General features: G+C 36.3%; 1 protein-coding gene and 1 pseudogene across 8 annotated transcripts in view; one reads left to right on the top strand and one right to left on the bottom strand.

Annotated features, from left to right (window-relative positions):
* The window catches only part of DACH2 (dachshund family transcription factor 2), a 632,920-nt gene that overhangs the window by 177,162 nt on the left and 427,779 nt on the right, over positions 1-27,979 (top strand). The gene's annotated exons all lie outside the window — the stretch shown is intronic.
* LOC108291805 lies at positions 25,322-27,503 on the bottom strand (annotated as a pseudogene). The gene has a single exon (XR_001820054.2). The product of XR_001820054.2 is annotated as a heat shock cognate 71 kDa protein-like (transcript).

Here is a 27,979-nt window from a genome sequence, read left to right as displayed (position 1 = left end):
TGTGAATTCTCCAGTAAGCCTATGGGAAAAAGTGACCTTGTTGACCTTCTCACACTCTTAACATTAGCAAGTGTGGTCATTTAGTTTGAACTGGAAACAAACGGTTCAGAAAGACAGCTAAAAAGCTAGCAACAAGAATTAGTAGACTAGTGGACAAGTCCAAACATAGGCAAAAAGTGCCCTTGAAGATTTAAATCAAATAAGCCTGACAATCGGTTACGTACTGCTCTTTTCCTCTTACTGATTAAAGAGCAATAGATACTTAAGGGAAAGTAATGAGATATGAGATTTTGTAAGATTAACTTGATCAAAATGTTTGATCTTTTATAGTTATTTTAGAATTAAACTTAAATGATTATACATATGAATTTATAGCTGCCACAGTATAAAACAGGGAATATCACTAAATCTGGTACCAGCTCTAAAAATGAAATGACAATACCTAGCGATCAAGAACTTATTCCTTATAGAATTGTTTCTCAAGAAATCAGAGCAAAAGAAGACAAATATGTGGCCAACAAACATATGAAAAAATGCTCATCATCATTGGTCATTAGAGAAATGCAAATCAAAACTACGCTGAGATACCATCTCATGCCAGTTAGAATGGCGATCATTAAAAAATCTGGAGACAGATGCTGGATAGGATGTGGAGAAATAAGAACACTTTTACACTGTTGATGGGAGTGTAAATTAGTTCAACCATTATGGAAGACAGTGTGGTGATTCCTCAAGGATTCTAGAAATAGAAATTCCATTTGACCCAGCAATCCTACTGCTGGGTATATACCCAAAGGATTGTAAGTCATTCTATTATGAAGACACATGTGTATATATGTTCATTGTGGTTCTGTTTATGATAGCAAAGACCTGGAACCAACCCAAATACCCATTGATGATAGACTGGACAAAGAAAAATGTGGCACATATACACCATGAAATACTATGCAGCCATAAAAAACGATGAGTTCATGTCCTTTGTAGAGACATGAATGAATCTAGAAACCATCATTCTTGGCAAACTGACACAAGAACAGGAAACCAAACACTGCATGTTTTCACTCATAGGCGGGTGATGAACAATGAGAACGCTTAGGCACAGGGAAGGGAACAACATTCACAGGGCTAGGTGGGGAAGTGGAGGGGAGGGAAAAGGTGGGACAGCGAGGTGGGGCGAAGAGGATGCCTGATGTAGATGATGGCAGGGGGTGGGGTGAGATGGAGACAGAGAACCACCATGGCATGTATGTACCTATGCAACAATCCTTCAGGATGCAGGATGTGCACATGTACCCCAGAGCCCAAACTACAATTAAAAAAAAAAAGAAAGAAATCAGAGCAAGGGACTTTACCAGCCCATATATTTAAATCTTGAAAATTCATTTAGTAAGCAAAGTAGACCTTACAGACTGAGGTAAATCTTATAGTCTTATGATAATTGATTTATCAGAATACTAATTTTAACAAACACATCTCTTACTATCTAGCAGACACAAATGAGCACTTTAATATATTTTGAACACAGTGAATATAGACAACACCTCTATGAAATAAATACTATTATTATTCCTGTTTTATAGGTGAGAAAACTGAGGCACAAGAAGGTCAAATGAATTTCTCAAGGTCACATAAGTAATAAGTGGTGGATCTCAGATTCTGCATGTATTTCCCAACTCTGGCTTCAAAGTCTATACTCTTAAGCCCTGCACCACACTGCCCCTTAGGTTTGGTGCCTGTTTGCTAGGAAATCAGAAAAAGGGAAGCAAACAGTCTGAGGATGTGCAACAGTTTTTACAACTTCATGCTAAAAGATTCTTCAAATGCTAATATGACACATAACCAACATAAATTCAATTCTTCATGAGGCTAAGTGAAATTCTAGAAAATAAGACATAAAATATCCTGATACCATAATATTAAAACTTTGTCACAGAGATTTCTTTACGTTAGGCCAAGAACTTCTTGATTACATAAAGTGGCTTTGTATGCTTTCTAAATTATCTTTAAATACTTGCTAACATTTATGAAATATTTTCTAAAAGATTTGGAAATCTTTATACCTCCTCAACACTTGCACAGTTAATAAATATCAATAAAAACACAATTTTTACTTTTTACCTAACAAGTTTTTTTTTTTTTTTTTTTTTTTTTTCAATTTTTTTGGCTTGGAAGGTTTTCCTAGGATACCTTATAAAGGCATACCTGGTTTTTATTGTGATTTACTTTTGATACAATGTTTTATACAAATTAGAGGTTTGTGGCAATCCTGGAACAAACAAGTCTATCGGCGCCGTTTTCCAACATCGTGTTCCCTTTCTGTCTCTGTGTGACATTTTGGGAATTCTCACAAATATGCAAACATTTTCATTATTATTATATTTTCTATGGTGATCTGTGGTCAGTGATCTTTGGTGTTGTCACTGTAATTATTTAGGGACACTACAAACCATACTCATGTAAATGGCAAGATTAATTGCTAAATGTGTGTGTGTTGTCACTGCTCCACTGATTGGTTATTCCTCCATCACTCCCTGTCTCCTTGGGCTTCCCTATTCCCTGACATAGAGCAGTATTAAAACTAGGCCAGGTAAACACCCAACAATGCCCTCTAAGTGTTAAGTGAAAGGAAGAATCACAGGTCTCTCACTTTAAACCAAAAGCTGGCAATGATTAAGCTTGGTGAAGAAGACATGTCAAAACTTCTGAGACAGGCCAAAAGCCAGGCCTCTTACGACAGTCATCCAGGTAGCGAATGCAGAGGAAAAGTTCTTGAGAGAAATTAAAAGTGCTATATCAGTGAACATATGGAAAAAAAAGGCACGAAACAGCCTTTTGCTGATGTAAAGACAGTTTGAGTGGTCTGGCTAGAAGATCAAATTGACCACAACATTCCCTTAAGCCAAAGCCTAATCCAGAGCAAGGCACTACCCCTCTTCAATTCTATGGATGCTGAGAGAGGAGGTAAGAAGCTGCAGAAGAACAGTTGGAAGCTACCTGAAGTTGGTTCATGAAATTTAAGGAAAGAAGGTGTCTGCATAATATAAAAGCTCGACGTGAGGCAGCAAGTGCCGACTTAGAATCTGTGACAAGTTATCCAGAAGATCCAGCTAAGATAATTGAGGAAGTTGTGGGCTACAGTAAATAACAGATTTTCAGTGTAGATGAAACAGTCTCATAGAGGGAAAACTTGCTGTCTAGAATTTTGTAGCTACAGAGAAATCAATGCCAGGCTTCAAAACGCCAAAAGACAGGCTGACTCTCTTGCTAGAGTCTAATGCAGTTGGTGACTTCAGTTGAAACCAATGCTCATTTTTACCATTCTGAAAATCCTAAGGCCCTTAAAAAGTATGCTAAATCTACTCTGCCTGTGCTCTACAAATGGCACAACAAAACTTGGATGATAGCACATTTGTTTACAGCACGGTTTACTGAACATTCTAAGCTCACTGTTGAAACCTACTCTTCAGAAAAAAAAAAAGAACGATTTCTTTCAATATATTCCTATTTATTGACAATGCATCTGGTCACCCAAGAGCTGTGGTGGAGAGGTACAGGAGATTCATGTTGTTTTCATGCCTGCTAACACAGCATCCATTCTGCAGCCCTTGAATCAAGGATCAGTTTTGATGTTGAAGTCTCTTTTTCTAAGGAATACATTTTTGTAAAGCTACAGTCACTACAGATAGTGATTCATCTGATGGATCTGGAAAAAGTCAATTGAAAATCTTCTGGAAAAGGTTCACCATTCTAATTGCCTTTAAGAACATTTGTGATTTACAGGAGAAGGTTAATATATCAACATCAACAGGAGCTTGGGAAACGTTGATGACAGCCCTCGGGGATGACCAAGGTATTCAAGGCTTCAGTGGAGGATGTAACTGCAGGTGTGGCAGAAAGAGCAAGAGAACTAGAATTACAAGAGGAGCCTGAAGATGTGACTGAATTGCTGCAATCTTCTGATGAAACTTGAATGGCTGAGGAGTTGCTTCCTATGGATGAGCAAAGACAGTGGTTTCTTGAGATGGAATCTATCCCTGGTGAAGATGCTGTGAACATTGTCAAAATGACAATAAAGTACTTAGAATATTACATAAACTTAGTTGATAAAGCAGTGGCAGCATATGAGAGGATTGAATACAATTTTGAAAGAAGTACTACGGTGGGTAAAATGCTATCAAACAGCATCACATACTACAGAGAAATCTTTTGTGAGAGTTAATTGATGTGGCAATATCACTGTTGTCTTATTTTAAGAAATTGTAGCCAGTCATGATGGCTCATGTCTGTATTGCCAGCCCTTTCTAAGTCCACTGCAGGACGACCTCTTGAGCCCAGAAGTTTGAGACCAGATGGCATAACAGAGGGAAACCCTGTCTCTGTGGAAAAAAAAAACAAAAAAAAAACAAAAACAAACAAACAAACAAAAAAAACAATTAGCTGAGTGATGTGGAGCACACCTGTAGTCCCAGATACCCAGGAAGCTAAAGGGAGAGGACTGCTTGAGCCTGGGAGGTTGACACTACAATGAACTGTAATCCTGTAATTACGCTACTGCACACCAGCCTGGGTGGAAATGGAGTGAGACCCTGTCTCAAGAAAATAAAAATAAATTGGGCCAGGTATGGTGGCTCACTCCTGTAATCTCAGTACTTTGGGAGGCTGAGGCAGGCAGATCACTTGACATAAAGAATTCGAGACCAGCTTGGCCAACATGACAAAACCCCGTTTCTACTAAAAATACAAAAAGTAGCCAGGTGGTGCACACCTGTAATCCCAGCTACTCGGAAGGCTAAGGCATGAGAATCGCTTGAACCCAAAAGGCAGAGATTGCCGTGAGCCGAGATCACCCCACTGCATTCTAGCTTGGGTGACAGAGTGAGACTCTGCCTCAAAAAATAAAAACAATGAATTAATAACACAAATAAAAAGAGATTACCACAGCCGCTCCAACCCTCAGCAACTGTCACCCTGAACAGTCAGCAGCTATCAACATTTAAGCAAGACCTTTCACGAGCAAGAGGATTAGGACTTGCCAAAGGCTCAGGTGATTCTTAGCATTTTTAAGCAGCAATAATAATTTAAAATAAGGTATGTACATTGGATTTTTAGACATACAGTTTCACACTTTAGTAGTAGACTGCAGTATAGTGTAAACATAATTTTGGATGAACTGGGCAACCCCAAAATTTGTGTGACCTGTTTTATTGTGATACTGGCTTTATTGTGATGGTCTTGAATTTAATCTATAATATCTCTGAGGTATGCCTGTACTACTGTTGGATTTGGGAAATGGCTTATTCTTTATCAACAAAAGTATATTTCAATCAAGTATCCATTATTGAGTGGGAAAAGAGCCTGCTTCTGGTGGATAGATGTTTAATATACAAGTTATTGAAAGTGGTTGTGGGCAGAGCCATTTGATGTATTTTCTTATACTTCTGATATTAAGCTTATAATAACAGTTGTTGACCAGGAAATTGGGGGCTTAGTCCTATCAGTCATTGGTCTGAGTGTGTTTATGACATCAATACCAGTTTGCATCATCTGCCCAGAACTGTGAGTTAGAATTTGAGAAATTTCATGCGTAGAATTTTCTAATCATTTTCAATGGAAGAAATATTTACTTTTTAAAGGCAGCATTCTTCTGAGGTCACCTATTGTCTAGAAGATAAGAGAGAATGTAGCCCAAGTAGTAAAGGTCAAGAATAACAGCTAAAGTGATAATATCCTTGGCAGTTTACCCATTAGGATTTGAACTTAAGAGACTTCCAAGAGTTCGGCTGTAGATTGAGGGTGTATCCCAAGGATTAGCAATTAAAAATGTAAATAAAATTACTTGTAAACTTGTGTTTAGTATATTGATGTCCTTAGAAGATGTAATTTAAAAACATTTGCCATCTACTTCATAGAGGACACATAGTGGAAACTTTGATCTGCATTTTAAAAAATTCTATCATTGGAGAGAGTAGCAGGATGGTTACCAGAGGCTGGGAAGGGCATTGCGGGGCTGGAGAGGAAGTGGGGATGGTTAATGGGTACAAAAGCATCATTAGAAATAATGAATAAGACCTACTACTCGATACACAACAGGGTAACTGCAGTCAATAATTACCAATAATTACTTATTGTACATTTTCAAATAACTCAAAGGCGTAATTGGATTGTTTGTTACTCAAAGGATAAATATCTGAGGGGATGGTCACCTCACTCTCTATGATGTACTTATTTCACATTGCAGGCCTGTATGATAAACATCTCATATACTCCATAAATATAAGCACTTACTATGTTCCCACAGAAATTAAAATTAAAATTAAAATTAAAATTAAATAAATAAATAAATCCCATCGTTGGAAGAACATTGGAAAGAAGCAGCAAACAGCAAGGTATTAATGATAGAGACTCCATTAAAAGGTACTTGAAAGCGCATATATACATTGAAAAACACATTATGCTGGAAATTGATGTTGTTTTCAGTCCTCTTGTTCATTTCCTCTGTATTATTATTTTTTCCATGTCTCTAGGCTTGAAGTCTTATGGTTACTTTCTTGTTTCTGCTCTTAGCCAATATATCAACAAGAACTAACAACATTTATTCTGCAATGTGTTTTAGAGAAATCATACCTTTTAGTTTTATATTTTTACTTTTCATGCTGACTTAGGCTTTCTTCACTTCATATTTGGAACCTCGTTCACAGTCACTTTTTCTTTCAAATCTTGCAGACAGATGCTTTTGCCTAAACACCACTTTCATTATATTATTTTTCTGTTCTTAAGTACTTGTGGTGATACATTTGAATACTTCTGCATGATCTTCAGGGCTTTCTGACAGCCTTCTTTCCCTTTGCCTCATTGCTCCCAGGGACCCGTCACACAATTCACAACTTTCTCTCTGGTTAATTTCTTTTTATAGGCTTATCTTTCTACACCATTAATGTTCGACCACCTTCAATGACTATTAATTGTAAATACTTGTGCTTTCTTTTATTCAGGATTTCATGTTACCGATAACCTGCTTTGGAAACTCTAAAGTAGTTATGATTAGGAATTTCATAGTCTTACTTGAATAAGCAGTATTAAAATTATATTACTTTTTCTTTCATCTTAAAATCATTAAGCCTTTCAAGTTATTTCCTATTTTCCTTTAAGATTTCTCCTTTTTTTCACAAAAAGTGGTAATTCAGAGGCTAAATTTATCTTTAATTAACTGACCAGGGTTGCTAGGAATCAATGTCCTTATCCAGATGAAGTTGATATGTCAGCTGTGGTTACTTTATCCTTATGGACTCAGAAAATGGGAAGTATTTAGGTTTTGTCACATCTTCTTTTTCATGGCCAATAAATCTCATTATAATACCTCCATGAGTTTAATATTTCACACATTAAATTATTAAAAGTAAGAATGCAAGACCTCTTCATTCATCAATAGATTTCCTGACATGAATTAAATTCTGTTTTTAAATTCTTTGCAGAAAAAAAAAATGGAAGGAAGAGTAAAGGAAGATAAGATTGTAAAGAAAAGATGGAAGGAAAGAGGGAGAAAATTATAAGGAAGGAATAAAGTAAAGAAGGAAAAAACAAAAGAAAAGATAAGTGAAGTACAGAAAGAAGAAATGAAACATATTGCGAATCAAAACGTCCCTTTCCAGAGACGAAAGCAATTCAGTATTATTCACGTTTTATTTAGTATTATTCAATAAATTTATCAAATTTTTTGGAAAATATAATGGACCACGCAGCCTCAAGTCACACAGACTGCCTGACAAGGCAAGGCTGGATTTATGCACGGCTTCTGTTTACTCATGAATGCAGACGTTTCTCTTATGAAATGAGACAGCCTTATGTTTATTATTCTAGGGCATTTCAGTTTATAGTTTTGCAACATTGAGATGCTATTTCAAGATCCCTAAATAAATGAACAGTGAAAAAGAATGCTCATTGCTACCCATCTACAGTTTTTATATTGCATGATTAAAAGCAAGTACTGCTGACAACAGAAAAATAATTTAAAATGATGATTGTGCTTTATTTACCTAGAATTTGTTTGACTAACAGAAGGTAAATTGGGCTGCTGAAAAAAACCTTGTTTACATTTTTTTAATGTAGGCCAGATTATGATGACTTGGAAACTCAAGTACTAGTAACATCAGAGAAGACATTCCTCTTTCTTTTAGTCTAATATATGCCAAAATTGCCATGATGGTAAAAACATGCTTACCTTAGTACTAGCATATAGTGCACGATAACTTGTCCAACCGCTAGTCAGGGCATAAATGCATCCTGTTATCATTTCTCTGTCTCTGCAGGCTGAAGGCCAGAGTTTTCTTTGCTGTAGGAAACATTTTTTAGCAAAAAACAAGTAATTTAATGTTAATTGCATTGCACTACTGATACCCACAGCAAGTATCACTTTATTATCTCAGGACAAACTTAGAACTTCGGATTTTATAGAGATCTTTCCATTTCATTTCATTAAAAAAAGTGATGTAAGTTAGAACTGAGAGTATCATTTTTTTCTGAAGACAAAATCCTATAAACTAAAATAGCATGCGTTGGAGCAGTATTTACCATTTTCTTCTTAAAACCCCTAAAAAACAAAACAGCTGACTTGAGCTGAAATAGTACATGCATGCTATCTCTATACTACAAATCTGTTTCTTATTTTCTAGCTATATGTCTAAAATATAAGTTCATAAAGTTTTAATAGTGTTTCTTCCTTTTCCCCATGAAAATTACATATTTTTCTGTTAAAGATGGATTAAAATATGGGTCCCGTATACTTTTTTGTGGCGATTATATGCGCTGAAACCTTATGGAAGAAATGTGACCACATATAATCACTGGGAGTGTAGACTATTTCATTTCAGAGTTGAGTATACTCCCTATGCCTTTATGAATTATTAGTTTTTGATTATAATATAAGGTTAGGGAAGTGAGCATACTTTTATTTATTTTATTTTATATTTTAATTTTATTCTTTCAAGGATAAGTGCTCTCCAGACATAATGTTTTCCTGGAGAACTGTTTTGTAATGTTAAACACACAGTTGTATTTGCAGTTGGCCATACATAATAAAGAGCTGTCATTATGAAAAAAATTAATAGAATATTTTGGATAGTGATGCTTCTGGTAGAAGTAGTTACTAGTCAGTCTTAAAAGACTTCTGTGATGCCCAGAGAGAATTTTTTTATTCATGAAATTCTAACTATTGAAATTGTTTAAAACAATATAAGCCAGGAAACAATATTCAAATCATCATTATTTCATTAGCATTGCTTATTCTGTCTCTCAGAGTATTTTGCTCCGATTAAGTGCAATTTGGATTTTCCCATGCCATAAAATAAGCAATAAATTGCCCACAACAGAATAGTTAAAATAGTTGGCAAGGAGGATTTGGTCTCTATATTCTTCTGCCCTCAGCACACGGGTGTACTTGCACACACATGCACAAGCGCACACACACACACACCATTCCTATAGTTACAGTCTCACTCTAGTAGGTTTATCTCTAATTAGATACACATAAGCCATTCAGCCCATTTGTAAAGTTTACAAGTTGATTCTCTCTCACTCTTTCTCTTGTCTTCACTGTCTTCAGCCAGACAATGAAAACAAAGATACAGTAGAGCTCATTTTCTCATTATTGATTTCATGCACCAGCTGCCAGCTGTTTTAGCTTGTTCGTTTATATAACCCTCTGGGCAACTTTCAAAACGTACATTTCTTTGACCATCTGCTAAATACAATTGGTTTAATAATTAAAGACTCACCATTCCATTTCAAAGAAACATAAATGTTGCTGTTGCAGCTGAGATATCAACATTTTGGATTCAAATACAGACAGTTTTTATTCCATTAAGCAGTATCAAACATTTCGGGACGCTGGTACTTCATGCTTTTTTCTTTCTATACTCAGTTTATGCTAAGAGGAAAAGTTCCTTATAATTTATAAACTTTCTGTTGCAGATCTTATTTTCCCTCTTAAGATTTGCTTCCAGTTGTTAAGTATTGACACTTAAGCCTGTTGACAGCTTGTTTTTATAAATATGCAAGTCGTTGTTAAAGATATATTTAGGAAGGCACATTAGCCAGATGCACTCATAAGACCACCCATTATAATGAATGCAGATCTCTTTCTAGAGAATCAAGCTCATGGCTTATCCACCATGGCAGCATTGTTTACAAGTCAGCATTCCACTATCCATCTTTTTCTTAGATGCAGGCTAGCTCGTGTACAGACAGAATCAGAGAACCTCCTACAAAAACCCTTATCATCTTGGACTGTTGCAAAAATCGACTGTTTTTCTGTTAGGTTTATGAGTGATGTGATGTTTTATTTCTCTTTATTTAGGACGCTAGATCTACACTTTGTCATACTGAATCACGATGTGTAGATTTTTGACCTTGAGTAACAGAAGTGAATTCATTGGGGGCTAAGGAAAAAACCTGAAGCCATAATTGTGCATGGTATCACCAGAGGTAATTCAGATGTGGAGATGGATGCAACTTCTGTTTGAACTCTCCTTTAAAGCTCTGATTAGACTTAAACATTCCAATAATTTTGTAGTACATAAAATATTATTTCGAAAACTGTCGTTTATAAAACAGGTTGCCCTTTGTTTTCAAGATACCTTGGAACTGAACCATGTATAGTCATATGGGATGAAAAAACTTTTTTCAGTTTTATGCCATTTCTGTACTATTAATGATGCATTTTGTTAGAGAATCATTCAGTTAGACATAAACATCAAGTGCAAAATTCATATTTGCTAAATTTGTTGAGAGGAATTTGGTACATTTTGGATTTTTGAGGTAAAGTTAATGTTTTCTTTTTTCTTTTGGAATCTAATAAAGCCATTTTCTTCAAACTGGAACAAAAGGAACATTTCCTTGATAAAGTGGACATAACTTATGTTAACTTCTGTGAACCTGAGCATTTGCACTTTGTTTTAAAAAGTATTCCCCTCTTTAATGTTTTTGTCTTTATAAGTGAAAAAGGAAAAGTGCCTTTGTTTCCCTCGAAGGGCGCGCGATGGGGGTGTGGCTTGCTTCTGATGGGGGTGTGGCTTGCTTCTTTGGTGCCCTTTGCTCATAAGCCCTAGGGGGAGCAGATAGACTGGCAGGTTGTGGGGAGCATGGGCTCAGACCCCTGGGCAGCATAAAGGGGTGAATGTTTACAGCTCCCGAAGCCCCAAAGGGCATACTCCAGTATGCTCTTTTAGTTTTGCCATCTATAGGCAGCTTATGTTAATCAGCTCAATCGGATAGCCTGCCTTATCGCAAGAACAGAGGGCTTTCTGTATCCCAGGATTGTTTCCTCGGTGTACCAGAAGAACTGGATCACAAGTGGGCTTGGAGAATGAGTGCAAGGTTTTTTATTGAGTGGTAGCATTCTGTGAGGTGGATTGGGAGGCCAAAAGAGGGTTGGAGTGGGAAGATGAATTTCCCCTGGAGTCAGGCCACGCAACTGCCGGGCTCTCCACCGACTGCCCAGGCCAAACTTACCATCTTTTTGTTGGTCGATGGCCTGCTGGTGTCTTCTGTTGGTGTGCTCTTCCACCTGTGTGTTCCTCTATACATTCAGTGGCTTGTGTCTCTGCCCGCTAGGGTCTCAGTGTTTTTATAGTCACAGGATGGGGGCGTGGCAGGCCAGGGTTGTCTTGGAAAATGCAACATTTGGCTGCGAAAACAGGAGTGCCTGTCCTCACCTAGGCCCTTGGACACAGGCCCGGGGGTGGAGCCCTCGCCAGGGACCCCGCCCTTCTCCTCCTAGCACTTCTCTGCACCCCTCCTATATCATAAGCAGAGCTCAAGTCTAGTCAGTTATTAATTTTGGTTCCTTTTAATTCTTAAAATGGATAAGAAGAGTTGAGTTTTCCAAGATACCTGGTTAAATACTCTTACACATCAAATTGGTCTTATTCTGATTAAGATGGTCAATTTGAATGGGAAGCTGCGTTTTACGGTAATCATTTTTAAAATTTCTCTGTGATTCTTCTCATCATGGTTCTAATGCATCTAATGTCTCACAATCATTTTTATTTTTTAATTGACATATTAGATTTATTTTAACTACAGTTAGGTTAGGCCGGACGTGGTGGCTCACACCTGTAATCTCAGCACTTTGGGAGGGAGAGGTGGGCCGATCACTTAAGGTCAAGAGTTTGAGACCAGCCTGACCAACATGGTGAAACTCCGTCTTTACTAAAAATACAAAAATTAGCCGTACCTGGTGGCGCATGCCTGTAGTCCCAGCTACTCAGGAGGCTGAGGCAGGAGAATTGCTCGAACTCGGAAGGAGGAGGTTGCAGTGAGGTAAGATCCACGCCCCTGCTCTCCAGCCTGAGGAGTGCTGTTTTTTGCACTTTGAGAAATCTCCAAGCTGCTTTTCACAGGGGCTGAACTAATTGCATTCTGACTAATAGTGTATAAGCATTCCCTTTTCCCTGAAACCTTGACAGCATGTGTTACTTTTTTGGCTTATTTATTTTTGAGACAGGATCTTACTTTGTCACCCAGGATGGAGTGTAGTGGTGCAATTTCACCTCACTGCTGCCTCCACCTCCTGGGTTCTAGTGATTCCTGCACCTCAGCCCCTAAAGTAGCTGGGATGACAGGCATCATGGGCTCAATCAAGCCTCCTACCTCAGCCTCTAAAGTAGCTGGGATTGCAGGTGTGGTCCACCACACCCAGCCTATTTTTTGACTTTTAAATACTGTAGTAGCTTTTCTGACTGGTGGGATGTGGTGTCTCATTGTGGTTTTGATTTGCACTTTTCTAATGATTAGTGATGTTAAGCATTTTTTCATATGCCTGTTGGTTACATGTAAAGGTCTTTTGAGAAGGGTCTGTTCATGTCCTTTGTCCATTTTTTAATGGGGTTGTTTTTTCCTTATTTAATTGTTTAACTTCCTTATAGATTCTAAATATTAGACCTTCATTAGATGCATAGTTTGCAAAATTTTTTTCCCATTTTGTAGGTTGTCTTTTTACTCTGTTGATTGTTTTGCCTTGCAAAAGCTCTTTAGTTTAATATTAGGTCCCACTTATCAATATTTGCTTTTGTGGCAATTGTTTTCTGTGTCTTCAAAATGAAATATTTGCCAGAGCCTATGTCTAGAATAGTATTTCCTAAGTTGTCTTCAAGGATTTTTATAATTTTAGGTTTTCCATTTAAATGTTTAATTCATCTTCAGCTGATTTCTGTATATGGTGAAAGAAAGGAGTCCAGTTTCAATGTTCTGCATATGGCTAGCCAGTTATCTCAGCATCATTTGTTGAATAGGGGGTCCTTTCCCTTTGTTTATTTCTGCCAGGCTTGTTGTAGATCAGATGGTTGTAGAGGTGTGGTCTTATTTCTGAATCTCTATTCTGTTCTATTGGTCTATGTGTCTGTTTTTGAGCCAGTACAATGTTGTTTGCATTACTGTAGCCTGGTAGCATAGTTTTAAGTTGGGTAATGTGATGCCTCCAGCTTTGTTCTTTTTGTTCAAGATTGCTTTGGCTATTCAGGGTCACTTTGGGTTCCATGTGAATTTTAGAATGGTTGTTTCTAATTCTATGAAAAATATCCTTGATAGTTTGATAGGAATAGCATTGGATCTGTAAATTGCTTTGGGCAATATAGTCATTTAAACAATATTGATTCTTCCTATCCATGAGCTTGGAATTACAAAATCACTTTTATTTTCATTTTTTTATGTTGTTCTGTAATTTATCTTAAAAAATAAAAAAATATATGCTAGATCTTAGCAGATACATGAGTGGAAAATAGTTTTTCAAGTTGTCTTTTTACTTTCTCTTCTTAAATTTTGTTAATTTCATTAGCTTTGGGGTACAAAAAGAGGTTTTTGGTTGCTTGGATGAAATGTATAGTGGTGAAGTCTGAGATTTTAGTGCACCTGTCACCAGAATAGCATACACTGTACCTAGTATGTATTTTTTTATTCCTTTCGCCCCTCCTCTCCCTCTTCTGAGTCTCCATAGTCCATTGTATTACTCTGCATATCTTTGTATACCCATAGCTTAGCTCCCACTTGTAACTGAGAATATACTGTTGAATTTTCCATTCCTGAGCTACTTCAGTTAGAATAAGGGCCTCCAGTTCCATCCAAGTTGCTTACTCCTGCAAGAATGGTCATTACTAAAAAGTCAAAAAACCAAAATCATTGTTAAAAATATAACCGAGATCTAATGAACTGTGTAAGCTTAGCTGAAAGGGTCTTCTGAGTGGATTTCCTCTGTGCCTTTTTAAGTTATATTCACTATTTTGTTTTTAATAAATAAACCTCTATTTATCAAACTCATGCATTTATTTTTATTATGTATAATACATAGAATTACAAATAGTGTGACACTTAGTTCTGTGTTTTAGTTTTAGGGACTAGACAAAAGACATGTTTTCTGCATTATAGAGCTTGAAACTGGTTGAGCACACAATGTTTTTCACGTGTGAAGCAACCTAAGCCCTCTACAAGGAAACATAAGAAACACAGAGATAAATGTATTTCTTACTAAGCTAGTGTAACTTTTAGGGTCATATTACAAAGGTAATATTTTTTATTCTTTGAGTGAAATTCTGTTATGTGACATTCTTCATGTATTTTAATAAGTTAGAACAGAGTAATAAGCATTTTTCTGGGCTTTTTCAAACATGCAGCCTTAATAAGGTAATGTTTTAGTATTACCTATGTGCTTTTCAACTCATTCTTTTTAACCTGAAAATCAAAACATAAAATCCACTTGTTATACATATGCTTGCTTGATCAAATGGAGTGAACTGATGAAAGGTTATTACTAGATATCTTGTTTGTGTATTTCCATGTTTTATTCAGCATATCCACCAGGCAAAAGTATTTATAATTATCTTCTCCCATTCATTCTTCAATTAAGGGCTTAGGTCAGTCTTGCAGGGAGAGAGAAGGCAGTGCTTGAGCTGAGTTTTTAAGGACAACTAGAAGTTTGCTGGGCAGACAAGGAATGTGTGTGAGTGTGGGCAGGTAGTGGGAACACTACGTTTCTGGATTGCTCTCCTCCTCACCTACCCTGTTTTATCTTTCATCATCCTCCCTTTCATGTCCTCTCTCCCTTCAACTTATTGTATTTTCCTGCAGGATTTTGCTAAAGATTATAATTTGAGCAAACTCAAGAGTAGTCCATTATTTAATATTTGCTGCATACCCATACCAGTATTTCCATATATATATTATCTCATTAGAAATAATTCTGTCTTTCAGCCGAGTGGTAAGAGATAGAAAAAAATCACTTTAGATCTGTATTCTAGCTAGAGTTCTCTGAGTGTAGGTACGTGTTCCTTCCAATCACAAATGAGCAAAGGAGAAACCTTTGCTTAAATGGGCCTGTTCTTATTTAGTTTTAAGTATAATTCAGAGTAGATTTACCAGAAATATAAATGTATTTTCCACATTATGCTCTTCCAGTTCCCCCACCCCCACCCTGTACACACATACATATCCCAGAGCTGCGCAGCAATTGTGGAGTGGTGGCAAGTCCCTGCAAGCCCTGCTGATAATCTCTTCTTTCTACCCTTTTATCATTAGGCCATCTACAATTGCTGGGGAGCAAACTCAGCATGAGAATCTTGGCCAGCAGCAATACCCAGGGGCAAGGTGGCAAGATTAGGTAGTGGAAAAACTCCTCTTAGAAGCTATTTGTTTCTCCCAGTTTATCTTTGGTTATTCTTAATTGGTAAAAGAAAAAAAATTTCTAGTCTCACTTTTGCAAGTGACTGGTGAAAGGATGCTATGAACATGCTCTTTAAGACTGAAATCTGATGCACTTTCTATTGAAGGCCAGTTTTCACTGGGCTGTATCTGACATATGCTAATAACTGAATTTGGGGGGAACCTTGAGCTCCTTGCATAAGAAGCTAGGCCTGCAGAATATCATTGAAGTTTAAAAAACTTTCAGATCAGATTTGAAAATGATGACCTGCTGTCACAGAGCCAGGCTGCATAGCCAGTGGAATATGACATGTTAGTCTACTAACATGTTATATATTGGTCAAGAGTGTGCCATCAGAGAAAGGGATAAATAGAACCATTATATTTTGTCTTATATGTGTGTGTGTTTTTGTGTGTGCATGTGTGTATTTAATTAAAGAGTGCCTTTAATTTCTTACAGGTAATTTTATCACAATTAAAATTAATTTATAGTGATTCTGGTGAGAAATATAAATGCTATTTTCAAATTCAAAATAAAATATAAGGTCAAATGAAAATTTTAGATGAAAATATATTGCAATACTAGTTTCATATGAAATCTTACTGACCAGCTGAACTACACTTTGATACTATACATTAAAAATAGCCACCTTCCATAATCTGTGACATTTTGTATTATCATAGAGTGCATGATTTTCTGATATCATTAGATCAGGGAAAGAAAGCCTAAGCTTGCATAGTCACATAGAAGACCAAGGTGCAGTGGCTCAAGCCTGTAATCCCAGCACTTTGGGAGGCTGAGGCCGGAGGATTGCTTTGAGGCCAGGAATTGGCCTGGTCAACATGGTGAGACCAAATCTATACCAACAATTTTTAAAGTTAACCGCGTACTGTGGTGCATGTCTGTAGTCCCAGCTACCTGGGAGGCTAAGGTGAGAGAATCGCTTGAGCCTAGCTGGTCAAACTGCAGTGAGCCATGATTCTGCCACTACACTCCAGTCTGGTGAAAATGTAAGACCCTGTCTCAGTTAAAAACAAAAACAAACAAAGAAGACTAAGAGAAAGCTAAGAAAATATTAAGTTCAGATTTTAGCTGACCAGAATTCCTTCTCCCTGCCCAGCAAGTACATTTGATTCTTCTGTTTGTTTTATTTTTTACTTTTTGTTTATTTATTTATTTTTTTGAGACAAAATCTTGCTCTGACGCTCAGGCTGGAGTACAGTGGTGAATGCTACCAGATCACTGCTCACTGTAGCCTCGACCTCCTGGACTCCAGCTATCCCCCCAGCTCAGCTTCCTGAGGAGCTGGGACCATATGTATGTGTCACCATGCCTGGATAATTTTTATTTTTGTAGAGATAGGACCTCCCTAGGTTGCCTAGGCTACTCTGTTTATTTTAGATCTGTGGTTTCTCAAAGATTGTTTCCCTCTAATTAAATATTCCTCATTTGTATGGCATCCAGAACAGTATGTTATAGGTTTATATGTTTTTTTTCTTCTTTTAGGCACTATAATTCTTTGTATGACAGTCATGTAGAATCAGATGTTTATATATCATCATCATTGCCACCCTACAGAATAATCTCTTTCCGAAGGATTTTCCCCTTATGCCCCACACTTTCATTCTCTTGGGCATTTTTCTATAAAACACTGTGGGAGTGATATATGGAACTTGAGGGTAACGTGTACACATACACATATATTCAATCACATAGATTAAAATGGACATTTCTCATTGACATCTTTTTCTTCTGTTTTTCCCCAGGGAAATAAGGTCATTGAATTTTTCAGTGTTTGGGAAGCCTATAAATATTTAAGGAAAAAACATACTTTTACATTTTATTATATCAACCCAATACATGCTTTCACTCTATCAAGACATTTATCTAATTGTATATGATTCTTCCAAAAGCCTTCAGCTAATGCACATTCCTTTTCTATTTAAGTCCATCCCCTATCCTTTCTTGAGAAGAGATTGGATCTATCTTTATCTCTTTGGTAGTTAAAATGTTTTCATAAAACAAAATTCCAGACAAAAATTTTTAACTCAGATAAATAACCAATGTATCTAAAAAAAAAGAAAAATTTTACCCTAGTGGCATTAAGGAAAATGCAAGTTACAAATCAAATAATATTTTAGTGATACCTTAATATTAATTTTTGAGTTATAATCAAGAATGTGCATTTTTTGGTGCTGAGCATATTTTGAATTATGGTATATGCTTATGTGCTTTGATTATTATTCTGAAGAACCCTCAAAAAATTTACCATTAATACAAACATTATTGACTTGAAACACATATAAAACCTGCAATAAACTTTCAGAAGTGAAAGAACAGCTTGTCTTTTTTTCTACCGCATCTGGCAATCTGATAAAATTTGAAAAACTCTTTAACGCGTACCTGCTTTTAAAGCATTTTTTTCAGCAAACAATATGTAACTTGTATAGTTGCATATAATTTTACCATTTTGTGTGTAGACCTACTGCTTATCTTTGTTTTGAATGGAGTGCTTAAGGTTGCCAAAGGCAAACTGTGAATATTACTCGATATCATAGGATTTTAAAATATGATTTATATCTGAACATAATGGTTATTTGAATCATGATACATTTTTCAGTTTACATATGATAAAAATAAAAGATGGAGTTGCATGATTTTTATTTCATTATTTTATACAAATGTGTCAAAAAGAGAACTCCAACAGTTATCTTGATATTTCATGACAGGATCTACCTTTTGAGAGATCCAGTGGCATTTTAGTGTGTCTAATCATAGGAAGGTTATCATTCATTCTCTTGACACTTTATTTCTCCATAAAATAAGGTAGTTTCATATTTAAGTACAGTTTTTAGGGGCCTTGCTTGCAAGTTGACAATATACAGTGACTTTAATTGATGCTATTAACACCTTATAATAAATTTTTATTCACAAGGTGTAAACATATTTCTACTTTTAAAGATATAAACTTAATAAATTGTCTTTTGTAAAATATCTTAACATGGTATGCAGTTTGTGTTAAACTTACATAATTTGACAGAATTACAAATATTTTGAAATAAAATTTCAGTTGAACAGGAGGAAATAGAATAAAATATATCTGTTTTTCTCCTCTGGATATTAAATATGGCAGATGCGAAAGAATTTATCTTGCAACCTTTAAAAATAATATATTTGAGCCCTCCACAATCATTTAAAATTCAGAAATAAGAAAATTGACTTACAATTTGTTATCTTGACAGTTACAATTGCAATAATTATTAAAGAATAAATAAACATTTAATCTATATTAGTAAGTCTCTTTAATACCCATAAATGATTATACCTATAGAAAGACATACTGAGATTATACTGCAACAATCCTTGGATTACTGTCCCTTTTCACTCAGTAAGTATTTATTGAATGTTTAGCAAATGTTAGTGTTTAGAACAATGCTGGATACTGTTTAAACCTAAATATTCAAATAAAAAGTCAGTCAGAAGGGGAACAGTTATTATGGACCAGGACAAAGATGAATGAGGAACTTGGACTCCAGGATTTTAGTTTTACTATAAGGTATAAATTCAGAAAAAAAATGAGATCCTCTTAGTGGCATTAATTTTAATAGTAGAAATCATTAAACTGTACACACATGCACACAAAACTGAGCTGACAGGAAAAGGACATAGCCAAAAAATAAACTTAAAAAATTTGGCTAAAATGTAAAGATGATTAAGTTTATCCTAAACCATTGAAAGAAATCAAATCAAATTTAAGGTAGTAAACTAAATAAAATAGAAAACTTTAAAAAGGAGGATTGTTTTGAAAAATGTTCCCAGGAGATCCACAATTAGAACACAATTCCACAATTAACTTGGGGGATTTGGTTTGGAAATGACAGAAGAATCCTAATTCCATGGCATTCGCCTACTGTATTATAATAATTTTCTTAAGTGAAAGGAAAACATACACTTACATGTTTTCTTAGACAATTTCTCCCTTTTCTAGAACTGGTGCAAACAGAACTGCTAATTACTCTAACATGTCGCCAAGCTACTGAACTTTGAAAAGACAGTGGCTCTAAAATATTGTAGATATGCCAGTTGCTAAACAAGTGATTTTTCAGTACCATATTCTATTTTTAACCGTTGGGCTTACTTTTAAATGTGATAATACTTTTAGTCTAGATATCATAATAATATCTTTGAGAGGAGCAGTTCATCAGTAGCAAAAATCCTTTGGTAAAGCAGCATAGGCTTGAAACTCAGTGCTTCAAAGCACTTTGTCTACTTTCAGTATAGGAAAATAATGTCAGAATCTAGTTTATAATACTGACCAATTTTCAATCAAAAGAAAAGCTGATTTTAGAGAAAAATTATTTGGTAATAATTCATATTATTTAGAATTACTCCTATTTAGTAGTATATTTCTTTAGTAAAAATTTTCCAGTTACACAAGTAATATATGTTTAAATTATATTTAAGGTATATCAAATAAGTTATGGTTTCAGTGGCAAATTTAGGTGCTTTATTTGGAGTGAGATTTTTGTAAAGTTTTTCTTTAAAAAATAGCAATTAGAGGAAAATAAATTGATTTTATGCTTCATTGTTACTTTCTAGGTGTTCTTGGTGTTTCAGGTAAATTGCAAAGAAAATTTTCTGTCTTGTGACCATCCTTCTTACCAATCCATATCCTGTAAAAGTTTTTACTGAAATATTATATGGTTACCATTAAAATATTTTTATCGCGTTCATGATCCTATTGTTACTGTCATATGACAAGATGGTGAGCTAAGTTTCATAATTATTACTATTTAACAGTTGTCAAAAGTATTTTATAACTGATTTTCGGAAGTTTGCTACAAAGACAGCTGGTTTCTGTCTGTACTCACTTGTAAATATACATGATTGCTTTCATCAATTTCTTTTTTTTTTTTTTTTTGGTTTTCACATTTTTATTGGGAGCCGAGAGAGGGCCGGCCTTGGTCAGTGGAGGTGCTCACAGGTTCTTCAGCCACTCCAGGCTGGGCCCCTGGGGGTCCTGGGGGTGGCTGGGTATGTCGGGCATGTTCCCATCATCGCGGACAGGCAGTGGGTAGTTGTAGGGTATGGCCTTGTTGATCATGACAGAGTACTTGAAGTAGGGGCTGATTGGGGGCAGAATTACAGTTGCGGCCATCTTGGTCTCGGTGGGGACAGCGGAGACTCTTTCATCAATTTCTTAAAGTAAGAGAACAAAATGGAAATTTTAATGATGAAAGTTAATCATAAAATTATATTTTCTTCTGAAAATAATGTGGAAATATTGTGGGATCTGGTATTAAGATATAATTTCTCTGGTTGGAACACATACATATTTGTACATAGGTTTGCATTCTATGTACATACTGTGTTGAGCAGATGAAATGGATGAACCACAATAATATTTAAAGAAAGTTTTTAAAGCTATTTGATTAATAGCCTTGTCTAAATTACAAAAAATTATTTCCTATAGTTAAAAATGTATTCTTTGCTATTGCTCCTGGAATTTGTTTTATTTTTTTTGGCTTTATCACTTAAAGATTATTAAAATAGGGCATGAGTTTCTTTCCTATTAAAAGCCTTTAAAGAAAATGATGATTTTAAAAGAAAGTCAAGACACTAAACACCTTTGAGCATTTTTCTCCATCTCCTAGATGCTCTGTAACTTGTATATGAAGAATGTAAGACCTATCTGCTTATTTTTCATGGCGTTGCTACTTAGTTTTTTCATTTTTGTTTGCTGCAATTATAATGGGTAAATGGTGAATGTGAGGGAATAAGGACATGCTGTTTGTGAGCACGGCAAAAATGTATTGTTTCATACTACGAATGCATCTTCAGAAATAAATGAGTGGTTTTTCATTGCCACTTGATGTGATTTTTAAGGGAAGGCATTCATAGATACAAAGACATTCTTCAAAATGTGATCACTATAGGACCAAGAGCTTCACAAATAAACAGAGTAAAAGAATAAGAATCTCATAGTATTGCCACAATGTGTAGAGGGAAATAAAGGAAGGCCACGTTGCCCTGGAGAGGTGAGGAAGCAATCTAAAATCTCTTGATTTCACTGTGAAGACTGTTACAGTTTATACAGTGTGGATGAGAAAGAAGGTAAAGCTAAGGAATCGTAAACAAGGGGTGACTTTAGAGACATGAGGAGAAGCGTGATGTGACGGGAAGGTAGAACCCACAACCCATGCTAGGGAGTATTCAATCATCTCCATTAGTGATAATTCATATTCACACAACAGGAAAGAGGAAAGCGTTTCTTTCTTCTATTATTTTGTTGTTCTTTCATTTTTCCTTGCTTTTAAAAATTTGTTTGAATTAAGAGATAAGTGAAGAGTAAGGGTTTTCTTTAAAACCCTTAGACATGAGTACTGATGAAGCTTTAGGGAAAGAAAATATATGCCTATTGAAGTTTTAGACTTAAGAGAGCATATATTGGAACATATATTTGAATAAAGAAGATGCTTATGTGTTATTTCAGAAGAAAATTATGGGAGTAACCTCTAGTAATTGGTAAGATAAAAAGGGTAACTATACAAAAGAATAATACAGATAGCTTTTGAAAAGGTAGAATAAAACCCATTAGCAACAAACAAACAGAATGGCTAACGGGAAATATTAGGTTGTGAAATGGCTAACAGTCTTCATTGGTATTTGTTTAATGCTAATCATTGCCTTGGATGTGGATTTAGCTAAGAAATGTATACTTCAATAAACTCCCTGAATACCTGGATATTGTACATTTTATTTGGAGACATATTGGTGGACTTATTCTATTTTGCTAAAACGTTGAAGTTGACACCTAATATAGAAGACAGTGTCAGTATATTGATTTCCACCAAGGGGAGACTATTCTTTAATTTGATTGAGATCAAAAGATAAAGGCAAAAAACTTGCATTAAAAAATGATAACGTGGTACACTTTTGAGACAGTAAAAAACTAAATATAGAGTAGTGAAAAGAACACAATCATCTTTAGGGTAGGACATTTCATATGTGGAAAATTTCCTGTAATTTAAAATTGATGGAGCTGCAACAAGATAAAAAGTATTACAATCAAAGAATATAAAAAATTCAAACTCTGCTCATGAAGATTTTAACAGTATCCATCAATATTTGGGAAATAATAAGCATAATAAAGAAATGCAGATTAATTTTAAATTTCCATTAAAGAGCATTTTTCATTTCATTCAAGGCTTAATATAGGACCTGAAAAACATGAGCTTTTATCTTGTTAGTTACATTTGAAATCAATACTATTGCCCTAAAGACTTTTAAACAAACACACGTTTTCTAAAGGCTTTAATACTGTTTTATAACGTTTGCGCTGATCTTGTTATGCAGGCAGTGTTTAGTGGTTAGGTTTTGTTTCTTTTCAATAATTGAAGCCTAGTGAGGGAGACAGGCATGTAACTGAATGCTATACCAGAGGCACACACAAATTGTCAAGTGAGCAGAGCGGAAGGGGTCATAATTCAGCTTGTATGTCTAAAGAATGAAGTGACCGGTGTTAAGATTAGCAAGTTATTTGACCCTATTTTATTATTAGAAAGGAATATAATAATTTATTCACAGCAGAGGTTGGGGACAGAAAGTTTCACAGCCCTTTTAAGTTTTCATTATAACAACCTTTTCACATCATATAATTAGGTGCTTTTGTGTTGTACATTGTATTTTACTAGACACTACAAGGAGATAGCCATTAGTTCTGGGTCTTCCTTTTCGTGGTTGGCATTTTAAATGATAAAAATCAATGGACACTTGTGGGGTTAGGTAACGGTTGAACATATTAATAGATGAAAATGTATATATTGTTAATGTTCATTCACTTTTACCTAAGTAGGATGAAGTGGGAAAGTAATTAGCAGTCAGTTGGAGTGGCATGTTTTTCTCTGTGGAACTGTCAGGCAAATAGTCTAATCCATTCACTCTGTTTATAAGAATTATCCAATCAGAAAATTCAAGATAAAACTAATGAATGGAGGAGAAATGAAAATTAAATAGAGATTTTCTTGATAAATGACAGCCTTGATTTTACCTGAATGCATGGTCATAGCAAAGATCTAAATAGCTACAGGACTTATAATGAGACTGTAATATTCCTAATAACCCCACTTAGAATATTACATTTATTTCTGGCTACCATATGATATAGTTCGAATGTTTGTCCCCACAAAATCTCATGTCAAAATGTGATTCTCAACATTGGAGGTGGGGCCTGATGGGAGGTGTTTGGGCTGTGGGTGCAGATCCCTCATCAATGGCATGGTGCCCTCCCCATGGTAATGAGTTCACATGACATTTGGTTGTTGAAAACAGTCTAGGACCCCTCTGCCCTTCTTGCTCCCCCTCTTGCCATGTGGCATGCCTATTCCCCCTTTGCCTTCTACCATGATTATAAGCTTCCGGAGGCCTCATCAGAAGCAGATGATGGCACTATGTTTCTTGTACAGCCTATAGAAATGTGAGCCAAATAAACCTCTTTTCTTTATAAATTACCCAGTCTCAGGTATCCCTTTATACCAATGCAAAATGGACTAATGCACCATATATTTTTTTAAAAGTGCAGCATTTGAAAGAGAGAGTTAAATTGATCTTAGGATATGAGCTGTGAAGACAGGATAGAATCCTGAGCTTCTGCGTTTTAAAGCACAAAAATTGAATAATTGAAAATAATATAAACTCATATAAATATACATATAGATAGACAATGCCAACTCTTTTCATCATAGTACAGATTATTGTAAAAGTGATGCATAAATTTTAGTAGAAGAAAAACCTGCTGAAACAAACACTGGAGCTTCTCAGCTTTTCAAGATCATCTTTCTGTAGCATGCAAACAGAATAATGCACTACTGATTTATTCTGTGAAGGAAAATGTCTAAAGGATTTTTTAGACAGTTTTTCTGAAACATAGAAGAGAATGCCCCTTAGCAGAATACCTCTAACAGGCATGCAATAACTATGAATAAGAGGAAAAAGAGTATGTCTCAGGAGTGGCAACTAACCTGCAACCGTCACTGACCTCTTGGAAGACTTTCAATGTAACCTACCTGTATTGTAGGCAGGTAGTCAACACTTAAGGAATCAGAGAACTACAGGGTTTCTGAGCTATGATGGGCTGCAGACATCAACTTATTCAATCTTGGTTTTACAAAGAAGTATACTGGGATCTCGATAGGGGAAGTAATTTGCTCATGGTCACACAGTTAATGGCCTACTTGGGACTAATATCCAAGTTTCTTTAAACCTTGTTCAGTGTTTTTCTGTTAACCTTGTTATATTCAGAACTGGTTGTTCAAAAGTTGGAAAATAGTTTTTCCTGGAAACAAAGTCATAAGCTCTAAGTTCTCCTTTGTTCCATTCTATACGTGGTTTCCATGACAAGTTAGGCTTTAAGTCATATTAATGTTGGCTTTAGACTTTCTGTTGCACATGTCCTTTCCTTTTGATTTTTATTTCCACCATCCTGAAGTAACTTCCTATTTGGTCTTCTTACCTACAGACTCTCTTATAACAGTCCATTCTGTGCATCTTGTCAGTTTTAATCTCTTTTTTTTTTTTGCCAATTTTAAATAGTTTTATTTAAGACATTGTGTTTTCCACTTACAATACAGTGTTTATAAAACGCAATGTTATTTCCTTCCCCTGTGCATATGTTCCATATTCAAGTATTGAGAATGCCCAGTAACTTACAATAGCAGCTGAACTTTTTAAAACTGCCACAGAATTTGCTACAAATTTAGGTCCTTCAATGTTTTGCATGTGTGGAACAATGCTACATCTATACTTGCGTTGGCTGAATCAACCTCTTCAATGGTGGGCCCTGAGGAAGCACCACCAGAGGGAGGAGCTCCAGCACCAGGGAATCCCCAGGCATTCCTCCTGGCATGCCTCCTGCACTCTGGTACATCTTGGCGATGATGGGGTTGCAGACTTTCTCCAGCTCTTTTTGCCGATGTTCAAATTCTTCCTTCTCGGCAGTCTGATTCAAGCCAGTTGATAATTTCATTACACTTGTCCAGAATCTTCTGTTTGTCCTCATCGTTAATCTTGCATTGAAGTTCCTCATCTTCGACAGTTGCTTTCATGTTGAATGCACAGGACTCAAGTGAACCCTTAGGTGATACTTTGTCCCTCTGCTTCTCATCTTCAGCTTTGTACTTCTCAGCTTCCTGGACCATACGTTCAATGTCTTCCTTGCTCAAACGGCCCTTGTCATTAGTGATAGTAATCTTGTTCTCTTTTCCTGTACTCTTGTCCACAGCAGACACATTGAGGATGCCAATGGCATCAATGGCAAAAGTGACTTCAATCTGAGGGACACCTCGGTGCGCAGGAGGTATGCCTGTGAGTTCAAACTTGCCAAGCATGTTGTTATCCTTGGTCATGGTATGCTCACCTTCATAAACCTGAATAAGCACACCAGGCTGGTTGTCGGAATAGGTAGTGAAGATCTGTGTCTGCTTGGTAGGAATGGTAGTATTACGCTTGATGAGGATGGTCATGACTCCACCAGCAGTTTCAATACCAAGGGAAAGAGGGGTGACATCCAAGAGCAGCAAATCTTGAACATTTTCAGACTTGTCTCCAGACAGGATGGCGGCCTGGACAGCTGCACCATAAGCAACAGCTTCACCAGGATTGATGCTCTTATTCAGTTCTTTTCCATTGAAAAAGTCTTGGAGAAGCTTCTGAATCTTGGGAATGCGAGTAGAACCACCAACCAGGACAATATCATGAATCTATGACTTGTCTACTTTGGCTTCTCGAAGGGCCTTCTCTACAGGGTCCAGGATTCCACGGAACAGATCAGCATTCAATTCTTCAAATCGGGCACGGGTAATGGAGGTATAGAAATTGATTCCTTCATAGAGAGAATTGATCTCAATACTGGCTGGGTGCTGGAAGAGAGAGTACGCTTAGCAGGCTCACAAGCAGTACAGAGGCGTCTTGCAGCTCTCTTGTTCTCACTTATGTCCTTCATGTATTTGCGCCTGAACTCAGCAATGAAATGGTTGACCATTCGGTTATCAAAATCTTCTCCAACCAAGTGGGTGTCTCTGGCTGTAGACTTGACCTCAAAGATTCCATCCTCAATAGTGAGGATTGACACATCAAAAGTGCCGCCTCCCAGGTCAAAGATGAGCACGTTTCTTTCAGCTCCAACCTTTTTGTCTAAGTGGTAAGCAACAGCAGCAGCAGTTGGCTCATTAATAATTCTAAGTACATTGAGACCAGCAATAGTTCCAGCATCTTTGGTAGCCTGACGCTGAGAGTCATTAAAGTAAGTGGGCACTGTGACCACAGCATTGGTAACAGACTTCCCAAGGTAGGCGTCTGCAATTTCCTTCATCTTTGTCAGAACCATAGAGGATACCTCCTCTGGATAGAAGCTTTTTGTCTCTCCGTTGTATTCTACTTGGACCTTGGGCCTGCCGGCATCATTCACCACCATAAAGGGCCAATGCTTCATATTAGACTGGACAACAGCATCATCAAATCTGCGTCCAATCAGGTGTTTGGCATCAAAAACTGTGTTGGTGGGGTTCATTGCAACTTGATTCTTTGTGGCATCACCTATCAATTGTTCAGTGTCTGTAAAGGCAACATAGCTTGGAGTGGTTCGGTTTCCTTGATCATTGGCAATTATTTCCACTTTTCCATGCTGGAAAACACCCACACAAGAGTAGGTGGTGCCAAGATCAATACTAAAGGCAGGTCCCTTTGACATGGTTGCTGGCTTCTAGGCTTGGCCCCGACAACGAAGAAAACCACAGTAACCCTCAGAGCTGCAGGGGAGTTCAATAAGCCAGTTTTAATTTCTTAAAGGATTGTTATCCTCTTTCAGTCTTTGTTCTTCCAAATCTACCTGAAGACCCAAGTCACATTTTTCCTCCTCCATATTGATTTCACTGATCACTTCAGGTAAAAGTGACACTTTTGTCTTATAGTACTTAATTTAACTTCACCCATGGATTCAGCATTCATTAATCGGATGTATTTGAGTATTAGCTGTATGCCAGGAAATCACGTGGTGCTTATCACTCACAGACATTCTTTGTAACATTAGTGGTCATTAATTTCTGTCTTTTGAGATTGTCGTATACTTGATTTAAGATACTATGGTTGAAGATCTTTGTATTCGCTTTGTATGCTGCATAGCACAGAGCCTTTTGTACATAGTTGATAATCAGTAAATATTTGTAGAACAAATATTGAACTGAGAATTTGCTATGATAAGGTGTGAAGATAAATATGGCCTCTATGGGATCAGTATGC

This window comes from Cebus imitator, unplaced genomic scaffold, assembly GCF_001604975.1.
Source record: "Cebus imitator isolate Cc_AM_T3 unplaced genomic scaffold, Cebus_imitator-1.0 Scaffold468, whole genome shotgun sequence".
NCBI classification, from domain to species: Eukaryota; Metazoa; Chordata; class Mammalia; order Primates; family Cebidae; genus Cebus; species Cebus imitator.
This window is presented reverse-complemented; position numbering and strand designations above follow the sequence as displayed.